Raw genomic sequence first — 18,935 nt, forward strand, 5'->3', positions numbered from 1 at the left:
CCTCATTAGTAATGAGAAGCCGTGATGGGATAAACTGCACTGGTTGAATCTCTGCCTATGGCAATTTGTGGCCCTAGATCATATGTGGTTCTAGATTAGCTGAAACAAGAGACTGTATGGCTTTCCCACCACTGTCTCAAGGTCCTACTGCTCCCCTGGCTCATTTCCTGCTTCTAGTGTGTTTTAAAATATTCACTGGAGGTTTATTATTACTACAACTATAATGCTACCAGTCTCGTCCTCGATTCCTTCTTTGCTTGCAGTATCATCAACTCAGATGCGTTTGCCAGAGTTTGTACACTTTTTCACCTTCCTCATATATAGAGGATAAATAGAATGCCAGATGCAGGGGAGTGGCAGCAAGATGCAAGTATCTTGTGTGCTTCCTGAGGCATCTGGCGCGCTGCTATGAGATACAGGAAGCTGGACTTGATGAGCCCTGGGCCTGATCCAGCAGGGCTCTTCTTATGTTCTTATATAGGCAAGATTCTGCTTTTAAAAGCAAACACTCTTGTTTTTAAGGCGTCCTTGATACTTCTAATTAACTATGCTGTAACCCTCTTGCTGGTCCTGTTCAGATACGTGCCATTGCAAAATGCCCTTCCTCTTAATTCACAGCTCTGAAATGAGGGCATCTCAATGATTGAAATGAGGGCATCTCAATGGTGGGGATGGAAGTTACCTGTGACAGTAGCATTCCTCCCAGAAGTTACCAGCTAGGGACTGTCCTTGGAATGACACTACACCTGCTCTATAAGATCTTTGCAAGTGCCTCCTCCTTTGAGAATTCTCAATGATAACTACCTTTCTCAGTCTCTTGCCCTGTGGAACTCCCTCCCCATGAAGTTTGGCAGACTTTCTTATTGTTGTAGTACTAATGCTGGCTGAAGACCTCCCTTTCGTGGCAGGCCTTTGCATTTTGCTTCCATGTATTTTATTGTTGTTTAAAAACCAAAACAATAAAACTTTCTTCTCCTGTGATGGATGATGTTCCTTTTCCAGTTAGTTCTAGTTCTCAGCACTCTTAAGAGCAAGGCTTGAGTCCCCATGCAGACCAATTCAATCTGTTCATCAGAAAGACAGCCTCAGGAAAATGGAATGAAGTGATCTGCATTCATGTCATCGTAGACTGAAACTAGACAAGCAGCTGCGAAGGTCTTGGCAAGGAATACCTGGTCAACAGAGAAATGGTGCGATGGGATGTGCTGCAAAAGACCCCCTAATTATCTGGCTAGCCTAAAGCCACAGAATGTCGTAGCTGATAGATTAGCAAGAATTTGCTGTTCATCTGACAAAGGGAAACAGCAGGCATTGATTTGCAATGTTCAAGTAAGTTGGTATAAACAAACAAAAATACATGGAGGTTGTAATCTGTCTTCCCCAGATCACTGTTACTGAAGGAGATTGTAGCCCATTCCAGTTTTAATCTTTGAGATAAGAAATGGAACTCAGTGTTACTCATTGTTGTCCAAGAGTAACAACTTATTCCCTGGAAAGACCTCAGGCTTTGGTTTTTGGTAAGTGGTGAAGGAAAGGCATTCTCTCCTTTTATAATTACTTCGTACATTCAGAGGGCCTGGCAGTCAAAAACAGCTATTGGGACTAAGCCCTGGATCAAATTAAATCTCATCCATCTGGGTGGGAAGCTACTCATGCCAGATCAGTTTTTTTCCAGGCTACACTTTATGGAGAATGAGATAATAGAATGAGCTGATGGATTTCTGGACTATATGACTTCAGGTGAGAGAGTCCTTTGCCTCCTTTGGATATTCCTCCTCCCTAGAGGAATTTAAATCACTTTAGGAATTTAAATCACTGGATTTAGAATCACCCTGTTCCCAATTTTTCTCAGTGATGTGCTTGAGATTGCTTTACGCATTGGGAAAGCATTCAAAAATGGGTCACATTGGGACTCACTGGGAAAGCATTAAAAAATGGGAGTGGTGCAGAGTGACGTGGTAGAGAATTCTGCCACCTCTATATATTACAAGGATAGAATGAGAACTGATGGTTGATGGCTCCATCCCACATTTGAAGGTCGCGTCCTCCCCATCCAATGACCACCGGTGATCTTGCCTGGGTGACAAAGCATGTAGAAAATTCTCATCTGATTGCCCATGTGGAGTCTGGTCTTTCAACATTACAGCAGCACTGTGCGGCCAAGCCATGGAAAAGTGAATCTTCTGCAATGTATAAAAGAAATCTCAGTCTATCTGTGTGGCGTGTGGATCATCGGCTAGTTACATGGTAGTCCTCTCTGAAGCAGAGAGTCCTTCTGTATTTTGTTTTAAAGCCGTGAAAATCTCATTTAATATGGAGTGCAAGTGTGAGAGAAACTGTAAGTTGGTATTTGGAAACCTTTTTACAAAATAGCTTTCTGCAAGTACTGTATTGTTTTTATTCAAGAATGACAAAATGTGGCAAATAATACTGGCCAAAATCCAAGGATTTCTACGTGCAAGCATAAAAAAAAACACCTGTGTATGCACAGGACACTGCCAATCCAGCTGCATCCCCCGGTTCACATTGTAGACAGCTCTCTGGTGTATCCTCTACTCCTCAAGAGAGGAGTTTGGGAAGCCTGGAGGCTTCAATAGGAAAGGAGGGCAGAAAACCCCCAGTTGATGTCAAAACACTGGGGACAGCCTTCTGGATCCCCACATTCCAATTATAATAATAGCATCCCATGTCACTGAGTGCATTTTTTTTTTTTTTGCTTCTGCCAGCAAACCAAAAATTTTCAGTCCCATGCAGATTTTGAAGCACAGTGAGAGCAAACGGGAAAGAAAATAAACTTTAATGTACTCAGCATTTTAGCCAGTTAGTCTTAGGAGTGCTGACCAGTAAGAATTCATTTATTGTATTCTGCCTTCTGATGGATTTCAGTAAGCATTTATGAAGTGTCAGGGAGTATTACTGTAATTCTCTAGCAAGATATTTAAAAAGAAAAAAAAGAAACTTATAAAGTCATCTTCCTGTGCATAAAATAGCTCTGATAACCTGAACTCTTTCTCTTGTCAGCAATCCTTAGGATAAAACAGTGGATTAATTAGCACACAGGAGAGCTAATTGATTCCTTTTACAAAGTTATTTAACAGCATCAAATACAAAAAGCAATTTCCTTTCCGACTGGGAAATGCAAATATAGAGATGCCAGAGACACACATAATGTACCGAAATTATAACACAGCAAGAGAAAAAAGAAAAATTAATTTTAACCAAATCTTATATTCTCTTGGAAGAAATTATATTATTAAAGCGTTTGAGCAGAGGAATAGAGAAACTCACTTGTTTCTATGTGAGTTGGATTACAACACTTATAGAAACCAGTGTTTCCCAGACTGTGGTTGCTGGTGATTGTTGGTGGGTCCTGAAATTGAAACTGACAAGCTGATAGCTAGAGGTGTTTGTTTCCAGTGAGTAAGATAGAACTACTGAACACAATGGGTTTGTTTCTGAATAAAATAAATAACACCATTTTCAAACACCTCTACCGATAGCCGACAAGAAAAATGTATTGAGCCCTATGGAATGTGAATGTGATCCTCATTGCATGTTTACTTGTGTGTAGGCAAACATGCCTTAGCTCTTATTGAAGGCCAGGTGAAGGAGCATGCAACTGGAATGGTTCTACCCTGATGAATGTGGAGTTCAACAAATGCTCCAGAAGGCAGTTCCCCCCCCCCCCCCACTATAGTAAAAAGGATAAAAACAGAGACTTGAGTGGCTGGTAAAGTGAAACTTTTTTTTTTTTTAATATAAAGCAAGGTGGGTCCTGATAGAATGCCATTTTAAGAAGTGTGTCCCAGTGCTAAAAAATTTGGGAACTACTGGATTAGATAGTGGATTTGTTTACATTAGAAACCCATAATAAGCATGAGATAGCTTCTGATCAGAGATCCATGTACACATTATTTTGTGATTAAAAACAAACAAAATGTTCAAACCTTGGGGAAGATTTGGACTGTGGCTATGGGACTGAGACAGGGACGATTGGGTCCTTTCCCTCGAGTTATACTGTTTTCCAATTCACTCTGTGCCTTCCCCAAAGTTGCTATATCTGTATGTTGTCGTCCCCCCCCCCACAGTAAATAGCCGCATGGGGAGGACAGTTTTAACTGGGGAAAAGTTTAGTGAAAATGGTTAGCCCCTCTCTCCCTCTGCTCAGAAGTCTTGCTCTGAGTTTCCTTCTCCACCCCTAGATGCTGTTAATATTTAAAACAAAACAAAAATAAACCAAAATGATGGCAGCAGGCCTTATTCATGGCTCATCCACATCTTGCCTCAATTAGTCCTTGGGTGTGTCAGTCTGCAAGGCATCTGCACAAAAGTACTGTGAGAATGTGAATGCAAACTTCAACAGAAATACTCAATTTTATATCTGCATATCCTGAGAATACTTCATTTTCAAAGTTAGTGTTGGATTCTAAAATCTCTCAAAAGAGTAGTGCTTGCAAAAGTATAAGGAAAGCACTATGTACACCTGCAATCCTATCCTCACTTTCCTGGGAATAAACCCCATTTACTATTATGGGACTTACTTTTGAGTAAACAAGCATAGGATTGGGCTCTAAGTGCTACACAAGAACTGTATATCAGTGACAATTGTGAGAGGGTTGCCTGCGTCAGAAGAGATTCAGTGGTATCCTAGTGAGTTTTATTCACGTCCCATCCCTGAGATCTGTGTTTGGTATCAGTATCTCCTTGGAGCAATATCTTGCATTTGATAGATCTGTTTTTTGTTTGTTTTTTACATGGTAGTGTATCTGTGCACAGTATATGTAAATACTGTTAGTGTCCTTCCACAACCGGTGCAGGCATGTCCAGTTAGGGAGAATGTCAAGGCAAGGGTCAGTCAGGGTAGGCAGCAACCAAAGCCATTCGCTGATGAGGTAGCCCACCTGACTGGGCTAACCTCTGAATTTTCGGAATTGGTTGTGCCCAATGCACCATCAAGGGATGAGGGACTACCATCAGGGTGCAATGCAGGGCTTTCTGAAACCTGACACAACCACTGCAACCAGACATGGGAACTAGGGCTTCTAGATGAGTAATTGTGGATTCCCAGCATCTCTCCATTTTGCAAAGGGAGCACTGACAGTGGCGTCGCTAGGGGGGCACAGGGGGTGCGGGCTGCACCGGGTGATGTGCACAGGGGGGTTGACATGCTAAAACCGTGGTGGTTAGGAGTAACCCCATCATATTATATACCGTTGGATGCAGAATTTCGAGTGGAATGCAATGCAAAAAACCTGAGTGAAATATCTCCTTCCTATCAAAAGTTATGGCTAAGCAACTGGAGAAAAAATGCATGGATACCTATGGAAAGTGAAAGTGAGCCATATCGCACATTTACTTGTGAGTAGGCAAACTTGCCTTAGTTCGTTGGAAAGGGCAGGCTGAGAGGAATCCAACAACACCAGAATGGTCCTGTTCCAATGAATGCAGCCCCCAAAAACACCTGAGAAGGAAGTCAGTCCCTCCCTCCAAGCAGATGAATGTGTTGAGCCCTATGGAAAGTGAAACTATTCCTCATGGTCACATTTACTCACGAGTAAGCAAAAGTGCCTTGGCTGGTGTAGATGATCAGGTGAAGTAGAGTGCAAGGCTACCAGAATGGTCCTGATCCTATGCACCTGCAGCTAAACAAGTGCTCCAGAAGGCAGCCTCCCCCCCCCACCAAAAAAGGATCAAAACAGAGGCTTCAGCTGATAAGGTGAACCTTTTTGATAATTGAAAAGGCAGGTGGATTCTGACAGTGATCTAGTTGTTTAAACAGAAGTTCTTAAATTGAACTGGGCAGGGCTGAAAACCTTACTGGTTTTGGAGGGAGGGGTGTTATTACAGGCAGGCTATAGAGGAAATTCACTTGGGGCACAATCCTAACCCCTTATGTCAGTACTTTCCAGCACTGACCTAAGGGCAATGCAGCTTCGAGGAAAGGGAACAAACATGCCCTTACTTTGAGGAGGCCTCCATTAGTGACATCAAACTGCAGGATGCAGCACACTTCCCATTGGCACTGCTATGCCAATGCTGGAAAGCACTTACGTAAGAGGTTAGGATTGTGCCCTTGGTGGATCAGGGCTGGCTTCTGCTTATTTAATTATTTGTTTTACTTTAATTATTTATACTTATTTTAATTTGCGTGATGGTCGCTTTCACCATGACATCACTTCTGGTGGGTCTTGGACAGATTGTCATTCTAAAAAGTGGTTCCCAGTGCTAAAAGTTTGAGAACTGCTGCAAAAGGTACTGCCAGAAAACCACTGGGGGGTGGAGTGACGGTACATCACCATGCCCACCACCTGGGGTGTTGCCCTGCCCACTGCATGGGGGGTGATGCGCTGGCATCCTGCACCGGGTGACGCGAACCCTAGTGACACCACTGAGCACTGATCTTATGCCAAGCAAATGGAACAGCTGCTCTGATGCCTGTGGTCCTATTATAAAAAGTCATAAATGCATTTTTAGGGACGTTGGGTTCTGCCGAATGGCTCCATGCTGAATTTGGCATCCTTGAAGCAGCTCTTAAAGTGAGTCATTGACTTGCCCTGTTCCTGCTACACCTTGCCCTTCTTCCTATGCTGGATGGCTTCATGTTAGCTTTTAGAGAATCAGTCCTAATCACACCACAGCCTTACTGCTGCCTCAGCCTGTGCCTGTTTCTGCACTGCTTTCTCTGGCTGTGCTGTGCTCAAATGTCTGCAGGGGGCTCAGCAGTAGTGCTGCTCCCCACTGCACCATGCCCCACCAGATAAATACATTGGATCACTGTGGATCACATTGGATTGCTGTGGTGCAGTGCTGGCGCAACAGACTGTTAGGTTATATTAATACGTGTTGGGCTACATTTGAAAATATCCATAATTAAGCTAGTCAACTCTCATGTGATGTCTCTGTTGTCAGACCGTTCCACTTCAGACTGAAGGGGGGATGTTGAATATGGGGCATGCTACCCGTTCGAAAAATTAGAATTTTTAGATGCACACTACATGCACAAAACAAGTTGCTCAGGAATAAACCTGGTCTACAGCACTCCTCCTTGGTGAGCTAGCTTTGTATGTACAGGTCAATGTTTATACGGGAGGCATTTAAACATGTCTCCTTAAGCCATTTCTGCCCAGTGTTGCATATATGCAACAGGGATCACATGTGTACACCTGTGCGCTGAGCAGAAATGGGTTAAACTATATGTTGCTATTTATCATGTGCTACAGCTCCTGTTGATGCAGCAGTTCATAGCACTCGTCTGTAATGAGGTTCTGTTTTCACACATTTTTTTTTCCCTTCCCTTTCTTTTGGGCACTGAATAAAAAATGCTATGAAATTTTGAGAATGTGTTTCTGGATGACTTCCATAGAAAGTGTTTCACTTGCCTTTATGCTTTGGGGGCATATGTACAGTACAAGTGGTTGGGGAGCATGAACAAACAAATATGTTTGATTTTTAAATACAAAGTTGCCATTAATTCTTCCCAAATTGAACTGAGATGGCATTATTCAGGGAAAAGCCAGCATATAAGCGGGGATGATGAATTTCGGCTCAGCTTCTGATTTCTGGGTTAATTTTGGCTTTATTTTCCAGTTTTTTTAAAATCCTAACCCTTTTTCCGAAGAAGCCAAAAGCAGTTACCCAACTGCAATTACCAAGTAAACGTACCGTTCATTAATTTGTGTGAAAACAATAATTCAGACTTGTTAACCATTTTGTAAAATACTGATATTCCGTGCATTAGAAAGTGCCGACATGGTAGAGAATACATTCCTGGAGACTATTTCTCTTGTACACATTAACAAAGGTACTCTTTATAACCGCACACCTCTGCTGTATGGTCTCAAATGTTCAAACAAAATAAATCAAGCATCATCATGTACTTAAGTAAGTGACAGGATTAACAAAAGAATCAAACATGCTGCAGAGACTTTTATAAATCTCTCTTTCTCCCCTTTGAGATTTCTTCCCATCATTTCTACCAGCAGCTATGTCTTAACATTTAACATTCACAGAAGCTGACAAGCTTAGCAAATTCTTTTTGGCTCCGAGTACTCAGCTGCCATGAAGATCAGCTTGCAAGTTTCTTTATGTAACTGGTATCCAGAAGGCATTCCATATTCCAATACATATGTTTAAGGGGAAATGGAAGGGGATGGAAATATTAGGGGGGAAAAAAGCAGGGAATGAAACCGGCCCATTGTTTTTATTGCACTGTAATGAACAGAAAGCGGTTGCTATATATGGATAAAAGTAACTTCTCAAGATGCCCATTGTGCAAGTGTGTTGCAGGTCCAAAACACATGGTACTGTACTTAAAATGCTGGCATGAGTGTTTCCCCCACCCAGAAAAACAGCACATAGTGCTAGGGGAGGTGTCCAAAATGCGATGGAACCACAGTAGAGGTAGAGAGTTTCTAAGACTTTGGCCTGTGGTGCTTCTGATATCAAACATGGGCAAAACCCCTCCCATGTGTGATTTTCATTTTTTAAAAGGTTTCTGGAAGGGGAGGCATACAATCAGAATCACGGCAACATTTCAGTCATCACTGCCCCTGCACAATCTTTTTAAAAAAGATTATGCCATTTCTGCCCAACGTTGCATATATGCAACAGGGATCAAACGTGTACACCTGTGAGCTGGGCAGAAATGGGTTAAAACCCAGGCTAGCACATGCATGTAAAGTATTGTGTGCTTTGGCCATCACTGTTTCACTGCACCTATCTCATAAAATGTTTCACTTTGAGAATGAAACCAACAACACTCCATCTCTGTGCCTTCTTGACAAGATAGGATACAACTCTGCCAGCACAGTTCAATCCTCCATTAGCGCCATCCCAGTGACTGCCATGGTCTAGGGCAGCAATTTTCAACCTTTTTCATCTCATGGCACACTGACAAGGCCTCTAAAATTGTCAAGGCACACCATCAGGTTTTTTACAATTGACAAGGTGCACCATGCTGCTGGTGGAGGGCTCACATCTCCATTGGCCCTACTAATAAATGACCTTCCCCCAAATTCCACTGGCACACCTGTGGACCACTCGCGGCACACCAATGTGCCATGGCACAGTGGTTGAAAATGGCTGGTCTAGGGTGTCTCAAAAGTGCTGTAAAGAGCTCCACGACACAAAGTGAATAAGGAGCACTGGATCCAAAAGGAGTGCCCATTGGAGCAGGTAAACTCCCACAGGTAGCACAGGAGCAGGGGAGGGTAGGCAGGAAGCATGTAAAACAGGACAGGGGAGGGCTGAGAGAGGCCCAATTTTATCCTTCTCCCCTTGACCTGAATAACTTCCTGATTCAATCTCTTAGCTACTATGGCACACAATCTCTAAGAACGTATCTGTAAGTCAGGGAGTGAATTCCCTGAGCCACAAAATAACCAATCAGAATTATGTAAATATGGCCTTCTGTATTCCTAGCAAACTAGGAATGGTCAGGAAATGAATGCTCTGGAAGTTCAGGCCCATTGCTTTTTGTGTACAGCACCATTTTTCCACTAGTGCAGCACACTGCTGAGCCTTGGATGGTCCACATATGTGCCGCAGGAGTTTGAGGGAGGGTCATTTATGAGTAGGGCTATTGGGGGATGCGAGCCCTCTGCCCGTAGCACAGTGTGCCTTGCCAATTGTCCAAAAATTGATTGTGTGCCTTGACAGTTGTAGGGTCTTGTCAGTGCACCATGACTTGAAAAAGGTTGAAAATAGCTCTGCTGGCACACACCCATCTGGGTTGCAAAAATATATATTCACTGGATTCAGATATATACAGCTAAATTCTCTAAGGTAGGGGTGCTCAATAGGTGGATCGCGATCTACCGGTAGATCGCGAGGCAAAATGAGTAGATCGCGGAGTGCCGACCCCCCCCCCTTCAGGTGCCTCTGGGAGGAAACGCCGGGAGTAAGGCCCATTGTACTCAATGGGGCTTACTCCCAGGTAAGTGTGGCTAGGATTGCAGCCTCACAGCCTAATCCTAGGCATGTCTACTCAGGAGTAAGTCCTGTTATACTCAGGGGCTCAAGGTACACCAACATACATTGTACACATAAATGTTATATGTTATGATGGCGCGAACATTGTAAAAAAAACTCTGGTAGATCTCCGGGCCTTGCTGGGTTTCAAAGTAGCTCTCGAGCCAAAAAAGTGTGAGCACCCCTGCTCTAAGGCAAGGGAAGTATCATATATTAAGGCTGATGTTTCTCAATCAGGAATTCATCGTAAAAGCGACGCATCGGGATCTCCCTCCCCAGACTGAAGTCCCTCTTTGAAAAAGGAAATGATGAGTATTTGCAGTACTTGGACTATTTTTAAGTGTGGCTTCAAATGACTTGGGAAGTTGCCACTTGCTCACTTTGTCATATTTCATTTCCTTTTCTGTCTTCCTTCATGTGGCAGAAAAAGGTCCTACTCCTTTTCCCCTCCCACAGCTGCCACCAGCTGAGAAAAATAATTTTCTAACAGCAGCGTGTCGCTTTTGGCAGCCCTCTTAGCGTACACTGTACTTGTTCGGAGGGGGGGGGCACTAGTTGTTTCTAGTAGTTTGTGCTACTGTTGACATATCCTGGCTGTTAACCCTCTAGTTCTGTTTTTTCTGTAAATACTGGAGGAATTGCTTGATTAAGGAGAGACAACTTTGGACCTTTTGGTCAATGCCAGAGTGACAGATTTTCCAATTAAGAATGGCATGTTAACTTGCTTCATTAATGCCGATCAGTAGTTTTCACACCGTGCTCAGGAGGTGAGAAGGTGTAATGGAAGACAGGCCTTGCAAAAGTACCCACTGTGCCTTGCAACTCAGGGAACCTCAATGTTTGCTTTGAATTTTGTCTCAGGTGGAATTGGAGAGCTACTTAAGGTGTGTGAGAACCTATGAAATTCCTGTGGTCTTTCTTCTCAAAACGATTCACAAGCAGAATTCTCCATGTCCACCTAGAATTTGGCATAAGATCACACATTGGACCGTAAGCACAGTTGTGACACAACCATGTGATGGTCACTGGAAGGAGACCAGATAGACTGTCAGTATTACCCGGTGTCAGCCAAACATACAGCAAAATCACTGGGCAAGAAGGGGATGCTCACACACATGTGCCCTGCTTTCTCAAGGCCATTTTGCACTGCCCTTCCTCTTTCATCTGTGTCATGATTCAAAGGGCCCATATTGAATTGGACTCTGCAGGGGCAACCCACCAAGCACTGATGGCATACAACCTCTATTTGCTGACGTGGGCTTTGTACAGGACCTGTAGGCACACAAACAAACTTCATCTACATGAATGAGGATCATGCAGCTGAATATCAAAAGAGCCCTGCTCAGTTAGGTGCAAGACCCATCTACTCCAGCTTTCTGTTTCCCACAGGGACCAACAAGGTGCCCCAGGAAGGCCACAGGTAGGAGATGAAGGAATATCCCTCTCCTGCGACTGGTATTCAGAGGCACACTTCCTCTGAATCTGTAAGCATCATAAAACCCTAATGATTGGTAGACACTAATAGATCTATCCTCTATGACTCTGTTCAATGACCTTTAGCCATCCAAGCTAGTGGGCATCATCATATCCTGTGGCAATGAATTCTACAGTCTAATTATGTGCTGTGCACTGGCATACCAGGGGAAGGGTCAGGGGAGCAAATACCCCAGGGCACCACACTTGTGTGGGTGGCACAGCCACCTATGCCCCCTTGCTGCGCTATTGCCCACCCTGTAGAGCCCTTCTAAGGGCCAAGGAGGTCTTGTCCGGTAGCGCCCCACTCCCAAAGCCTTCTGAGGTCTCTGGAGGGCCACTAAGCATCACTTTTGCTATTCTGATGAAAACCGGAAGTGATGTTTAAAGACCCTCCGGAGACCTTAGAAGGCTTTTTAAGGGCAAGATGATGCTGTGCAAAGCCCTGGATGTGACCTGGGAAGGCAATCTCCTGTGGGGTGGTGCTCTGTGATCCTGGCCCCAGGTGGCACATGGACCAGGATCACAATTGGTGCTATCTGAAGAAGCACGTCCTTTTGCCTGTCCTCAGTCTCCCACAAATCAATTTCACTGGATAACTAGAGTTCTGGTTCTGTGAGAGAGGGAGAACTAACTCTCATCACTTTCTGCACACAATACATAATTTTGAGTGCTTCAATTATGAACCCCCTTCGTTGCTTTTTAAATGGAAACTTCTAACCAGGGTAACCAAAGGTGAGTCCCTAGACCCCTGATCATTTTGATTGCCCTCTTCTGCACCATCCATGCCTGGTGGATTGCACAGCCTTCGCAGGGAGAAACGTCCCTAGACTTCAATCTTGTTGTACAGAAACACGATCCTTTTGCTACGTCACAAAGCCCTTGTTTCCCAAGAAAAATGTTCCTCCTTGTGAAATTGCATTTAAACCATCCAACTTTTAACAAAAGGGCTGAAGTATTGCAGAATAATCTAAACAGGGACCTATTTATTGGTGCAGGTCAGCCGGATGATGAAACAGCTGCTTAGAGAGAGGGGGGGGGGAAAAATCTCCCATACTTCGAAAAATAGCCTCTGAACTGGATTCATTATCCTCTGTAGATGGGGCCAGGGGATCTTTTAGGATGAAGGATGAAGATTATCCTTGGAGTGATACTCTGTGCATCAATATGACGGAGTATAGGCTGAAAGCCTGAAAGGACCACTTTCTCTGCTGTCAGTTTTTGCATGCAAACTTAAGTTATCCTGCGTTGCTCTTAATTCCCCGCTCTGCTGAAAAACCTCTGTGCAGGGAGAGTACATTTGTATGAGTTAATCTAGATTAGCATAATTATTAATCATACATCTTTTGTCCACTTATTTCTTCTCCTGGAGGAAATTACCCACTACTTGAGCTCAAGTACAGTAAGTGCTGTTCTCCACAACAACCCATTAATCTCCAAACTTTCAAAAGGGCTCTTATGGGCCTTTTGTATTTCCCTCGCCTTGAAGCTGTTTGGACCAGATGCATCTCTGGGCAACTGCGGAGTCTTCATGCCAAGGCCTGTGGGAGGTGTTTTATGACATGGAGATTTGCTGAGTGGCCAAGGGTCCCTGTTAATGATGCCCAAGGATTTCAAGGGATGCTCCAATTACAGCAGGCAATTGCTGCTATTGTCCAGTCCTCCTCCCTCAAGGTCTGGATTAACCTTCCTGCTAAGTATTATTTCACATGTTATGCTTTCCACACACCCCCTGGCATAAATCATTCAGGCTGCCCCCCTGAGTGTGCATCCTTGTAAACAAAGGCATAAAACATAAGCCCGTTGCTCATGAGAACAGGCTGGCAACATCAAAGTTTTCTGAAACTGAAAGATGTCTGGGAGATAATGGAAATTTTCCACAGCCAGGATCTGTGATCTGGAGCTCAGCCTTGGGCTGTCTGAGGGGGCTGCTGCTGTATTGGAGTGGCAGCCTGGAGAGGGCAGTGGATAAATGGGCAGGGGGCTCTTCTGTTTGCTCCAACGGTACCTCCAACGGTACCACTCCATGCGACCATGGCAAAGCCGGCCATCGCTCAGAATCTCCACACCAGCAAGGCCTGATTTAGTAGCGATGAAAGCCACTGCTAGGCCTCACTCTAAATCAGGGGCTCCCAAACCCCAGCCTGGGGGCCACTTGCAGCCCTCGAGGACCCTCAATCTGGCCCGCGGAGAGTTCCCAATGAGCCTCTGGCCCTCCAGAGACTTAATGGAGCCCACACTGGCCTGACGCGACTACTCTTGAGTGCAAGGCCCGACTGTTTGACCTCTTTCATAAGCTGTGGGCCGAGGGCTGCTCCGCTGCTTGCTGATTCATATCCCTGAAGTAGCAATGGAAGCAAAGGAAAGGTTGGTTGGCAACCTTCAGTCTCGAAAGACTATGGCATAAGCCTACAGCACCCGGTATTCCAAGGTGGTCTCCCATCCAAGTACTAACCAGGCCTGACCCTGCTTAGCTTCCAAGATCAGACGAGATCAAGCATGTGCAGGGTAACAGTTGCTGCAGCAAAGGAAAGACTGGTCTTGCTTTGTACAAAGTCTTTTATAGGGCTTGAGCTATCATGAGATCTTCATTCATATGTCCCATTTCTAATATATTCGTTTTTGTAAATTTATGTAAATTTATTCCAATTTTAAATGTAAATTAATTCTTTCCCCCCCCCCCCGGCTCCCAACACAGTGTCAGAAAGTTGATGTGGCCCTCCTGTCAAAAAGTTTGGACACCCCTGCTCTAAATAGTTGTTGGCTATTTACTTTCACTGTGTATTCTTCTCTGGCTTTCCCCAAAAAGTATGTCACAGCTTTCAAGGTGGAAGCATGACTTATAAATATTGTCAGTCAATCATCTGTATTGTGTTGCACGGAAATAAAAGTGGTTATGCCTCCGACAATGTGCTGCTGAGCTGGTGGCGTATTTATGACCAGTGGCTCAGGAAATAAAGCTGTCGGAATAAGCCAGTGTTTGCAGTCCAGCTTCTGAGAGGGGAACGAAAATGGGCTGTTTTACTGGGTTAAAATTTCACCTAGGCCCCAAGGAATGGAGTAGCTTTCTGGGACAGGAAGAGGACTAGAAAGAGGTCTCAGGAGGGAGTAAGGTGAAAAGCCAGTGAGCTCACAGGCAAAATGACTGAAGGAAGGATGCAAAGAAAATAGAAAAAGAAAGTAGGAAATATGAACATAAGGAAGGGTAAGCAGAGACTTGCGATTATTAATATGCCACTTTTCAGCAAGATGTGGATCACAAAGGGCACAAGCCTAACCAAGTCTACTCAGAAGTAAGTCCTATTGTGTTCAATGGGATTTACTCCCAGGAAAGTGAGGTTAGGGTTGCAGCCAAAGTGGTTTACATAGCAAAATAAATCAATAAATGGTTCCCTGTCCCTATCACAGGTTACGGCATGATGTCTGTATGCAGCCTCTGTGTTTTAGAGGTAGCCTAGCTCTGAATGCCAGATGCAAAGGAATGGCAAGAATACACAGATATCTTCAACCCACTCTTAAAATCCCCACATGTTCTCAGTTTGTCCCCTGCCTTAAAGTAGTTAGCGCCTGTTGCAAAAGGTGCTCCAATAGCGCACTACTCAGCATGCTTTCGGGAACCCCAGTGGGAAGGTCTGTGCCTTCCTGTGGCCACTGGAGGATCCCCCACTGATAACACAGACCTACACACATTTTGCTTCCTTAAATGTAACACTAAATTCCTGGGTATATTTGGGGTGCCAATTCCAAAAATGGCATCCGTTTTGCCCTATCACATCTAGTTTTGGAGATATAGTATAGCCTCGTTATTGATTGGTTCAAGCAGCTTCCTCATGAGGAAGCCATGGTGTAGGTTTCCTCATGAGGAAGCTGCTTGAACCATTCACTACTGAGGCTATACTATATCTCCAAAACTAGATGTGATAGGGCAAAAAGAATGCCATTTTTGGAATTGGCACCCCAAATTCATATCAAACCACCATAAAGTTTGGGAAAAACTTTTCTGACCCTCAATTTTGTAGGCCTGTGTAATTGATAAAGGTAAGTCAGCAGGAGAGGCAGAAAGGTGGAATGGGGTGGGGGAGGGGTGAAATTGTGCAGGAGGCAGGTGGGGAGGGCGCATAGAGTTGGTGGATTGGACCTGGGGAGGTGGGATCAGCCCCCTTACATAGGGGATCAGTTCCCTTACCTAGAGAAGACCTATGCCACTCATCTCCCTCCACAGGATGCAGCAGTCACAATTTTGGCATTGCTGCATCGGCTGGGGGGCGGGGGAGAGAGGACAGGATTGGGTCCATTGTTGTCTTGTGTGCTCCTGGAGGCAGTTGGTAACCCACTGTAAGATACAGGAAGCTGGACAAGATGGGCCCTTGGCCTGATCCTGCAAGGCTCTTCTTATGTTCTTATGATCACAGAGCACTGACCATACTGTTGTACTATGTTGGATATTAAAATGCTATGCAGTGGAATCCTAAACACAGTAGCTATGAAGTAAGGCACATCATTCATAATAGGCATAGAGCTGCTGTTAGTTCAATAGGTAAAAAAATAAATGGAGAATGTTTTAGCTTTCTGTTTAATTTAATCGCTTTCCTTGTATGGAATGACCCAAACTATGACCGCTTTGGGCCTTTGCTGACCTCACTTCATGTTCATACGGTTTTGCATCATTTCTCTTGTAAAAAATAGATGACACTGGACTCCTAGGCCTAATATAAATCTGTGAGAACACTCATTATTAATCTCTGCTACTAAAAATTCTAATAGCTTGACTGCAGCCTCTTACGTCAGACTTTTTTTTTTTTTAAAGTGTGATAACTCATAACCGTGATTGAAATGGTTGCTATCAATTGGGTCAAGGCACTAGGGAGTGCACAGCGGGGTGATGTACGCATGCCTACATATATGCACTCTCAAATGAAATCAACGATTGAACTTTCACAAAGAATCCAAGCAAGGAGGTTGTCGACAATTCCTAGCTATCCAAGTGTGTAATCTATCTTTTATGCCACAAAAGGAAGGCGGGGAAGCTTTCATTCGTATGATGGTCTTGCTACCGACAAGTTTTTTTGTTCATCTTTGGTGCTAAGCAAAAAGAGAACACTATAACATATAACAATAGCTCTTTTTTTTCCAACTTGTGAGCTGTTTGGCTGAGTATCTGAAAGATCTTGTGATGTAAAGGTTGTACCCAATGCAGCATATGGGGGGGACGGGACTTTTCTTAGCAGACCAAGTAAGGGGACACAATTCTGCTGGTGGACTCCCTTATTAACACTTCTAAGACGGTCAGTCCAAAGAAACCATTTGTGGTGTTTGTCTAGTTGCAAAACAGCAGTCAGACTTTTGCAGCAATGATAAGTATGGCAGCTGATCAAATAAGTCTTGCTAGAGGAGAATGTGTGTATGTACATGTGTGTACTAGTGTTCATTATATATATATATATATATATATATATATATATATATATATATATATAAAATGCATAATTTATAACAGAACGCAATGGAAAAAGCCACATTGAAATATCTGTGTTCTAACAACAGGTATAGCCAAAAAACTGTTTTGGGTTTTTAGAAAAGCTGTATATAAATCAAATAAATAAATAGTGTATATATACTATGTAGTATTATATATACTATGTAGTATATATAATACTATATTAGTATAGTATATTAGTATTAGTATATAATACTATATATTAGTACTATAATACTATATATATGTTGTATATATAATACTATATTACCGTAGATACTCACCTATAGCAAGTAAAATTTTTGCCAGGTAATCAAGCTCCAATTAACATTTTGCTTTATCTCTGGGTCAATCAGAGGGCAGAGCCTTTCAACTCTGAAAAGTTTCCTTCCTTGGAGTTAATTAGAAGCAATGCAGAGATTAGTTTCTATAGTAACTTATTTGGGAAATTTCAGCCAAAGTTAACCTTTTATTCTCCTCTGTTCCATTTTGCAAATGCTGTTGCAGCTGGCTCTGTTTTGCATTGAGCAGAGATCTGCTTTTTTCAACACGAGGATGGGATCCTCCTTTCTATTTGAAGCAAAGTCCCAGGCTCCAGTTCAATGCACCCTTACTTAAGAATAACACCCATGGAAAGCAGTGGGTCTGCTTCTGAGTAAAAAGGGTTGCACATATATGCAGCTGCATCTCTCTGCTGTGAACTGAATTGCACACTCTCAGTTATGGGTTGTATGTTGTATGTAGAGCTTCTGGCTTAACACACCAGACACCTTAAAGGTGGATTTGATTCATGGATCTCCTGCAGTGGTTCCCAACTTTTTTCACTTGCATATCCCTTGGCAGCCCATTTCCATAAATTGTACCCTTCATATTAGCAAAATGTTTGTAATTAATAATACAAACCTTCATCTCCTCCATATGAAAGCCCAGACTTAATGTATTTATCACAGTGTTTTTTCTTTTTATCTGTTTGAAGAACAGAAGGCTCTGCCTTTGCACTGTTTTGCACCAAAGTGTGCTGAGAAATTCTGGGTGATTGATCATTTTCCATATTATGTTTCAGCTTTTTTACTGTGCTGGTTTTCAATCACTGGTTCATAGATGAATTGATGATCAAAAACTAGCTATTGGTGGGGCTTTCACAGCCAACTAGCTACCTCCCTTCCTGCCGTGCTTGTTCTTGCAAGGCATTCTGGAGCACGACCTGCCTTTTTCTGCCGTTATGCCATTCTTTTTCAAGTACCCCTAAAGGTCCTGTTGAGTGCCCCTGGAAGTACATGAATATCAGGTTGGGAACCACTGTTTTACTGGTATGTTGTTTACAGTGCATGGATAATGTTTACAAAAAGGTGGTGAAGACCAGAATTTAAAAATAATAAAAATGTATCTTATGATCTTTTACTATGTTTTTAATAAATTAGAGACAGTTCTTAGGGAACAATTAGTGGTAAGTTATTTTCAGGATCAGGTTGCCAGCGCGCACTGTTGCAAATGTGCCATAAGGCACGTTTGCAAGGCTTAACGCCGGGCCTGTGCACATGCTAGCCCAGCACTGGCTGGCGCTGGTCTAGCACCGGGCGGGCATCCGGCCTCTGCCACTTGGCGGTCACACAAACAGCCAAGCTGTGATAAGGTAAGCGGGGGCAGGGAGAGGTGAGGAGCAGGCATTCCGGGGAGGGGGGAGGCGGGCGGAGGGCGGGGAGAGGGCAGGGAGGAGTCGTGATGGGAAGGCGAGAGCTGGGGAAACGGCGGCTGGGAGGCGTGCTGGGGGAGGGAGCAGGGCTACTTCCCTTACCCAGGAGAAGGGGACAAAAGTCCCCTTCTCCCGAGGTGCCACCCGCAGCTGCCTGAGGCGCACAGGATATGGTGTGTTGTGCTGCTGCAGCCGCTGCACCACAGGAGTTCAGAATAGGACTGTTCATCTCCCCCCCCCCAAAAAAAAACCCCCATAAACCTTTCAAGGCTGTTCCATTTTACACTGTAGGAAGAGGGTGGTCCAATGTGTGCCTTTTAGCAT

General features: G+C 43.8%; 1 protein-coding gene and 1 pseudogene across 1 annotated transcript in view; one reads left to right on the plus strand and one right to left on the minus strand.

Annotated features, from left to right (window-relative positions):
* Window positions 1-18,935, plus strand: part of ZNF804A (zinc finger protein 804A) — a 248,561-nt gene that overhangs the window by 77,984 nt on the left and 151,642 nt on the right. The gene's annotated exons all lie outside the window — the stretch shown is intronic.
* Window positions 13,849-13,968, minus strand: LOC136637464 (5S ribosomal RNA; annotated as a pseudogene).

Source organism: Tiliqua scincoides, chromosome 1 (genome assembly GCF_035046505.1).
Source record: "Tiliqua scincoides isolate rTilSci1 chromosome 1, rTilSci1.hap2, whole genome shotgun sequence".
Taxonomy (NCBI): Eukaryota; Metazoa; Chordata; class Lepidosauria; order Squamata; family Scincidae; genus Tiliqua; species Tiliqua scincoides.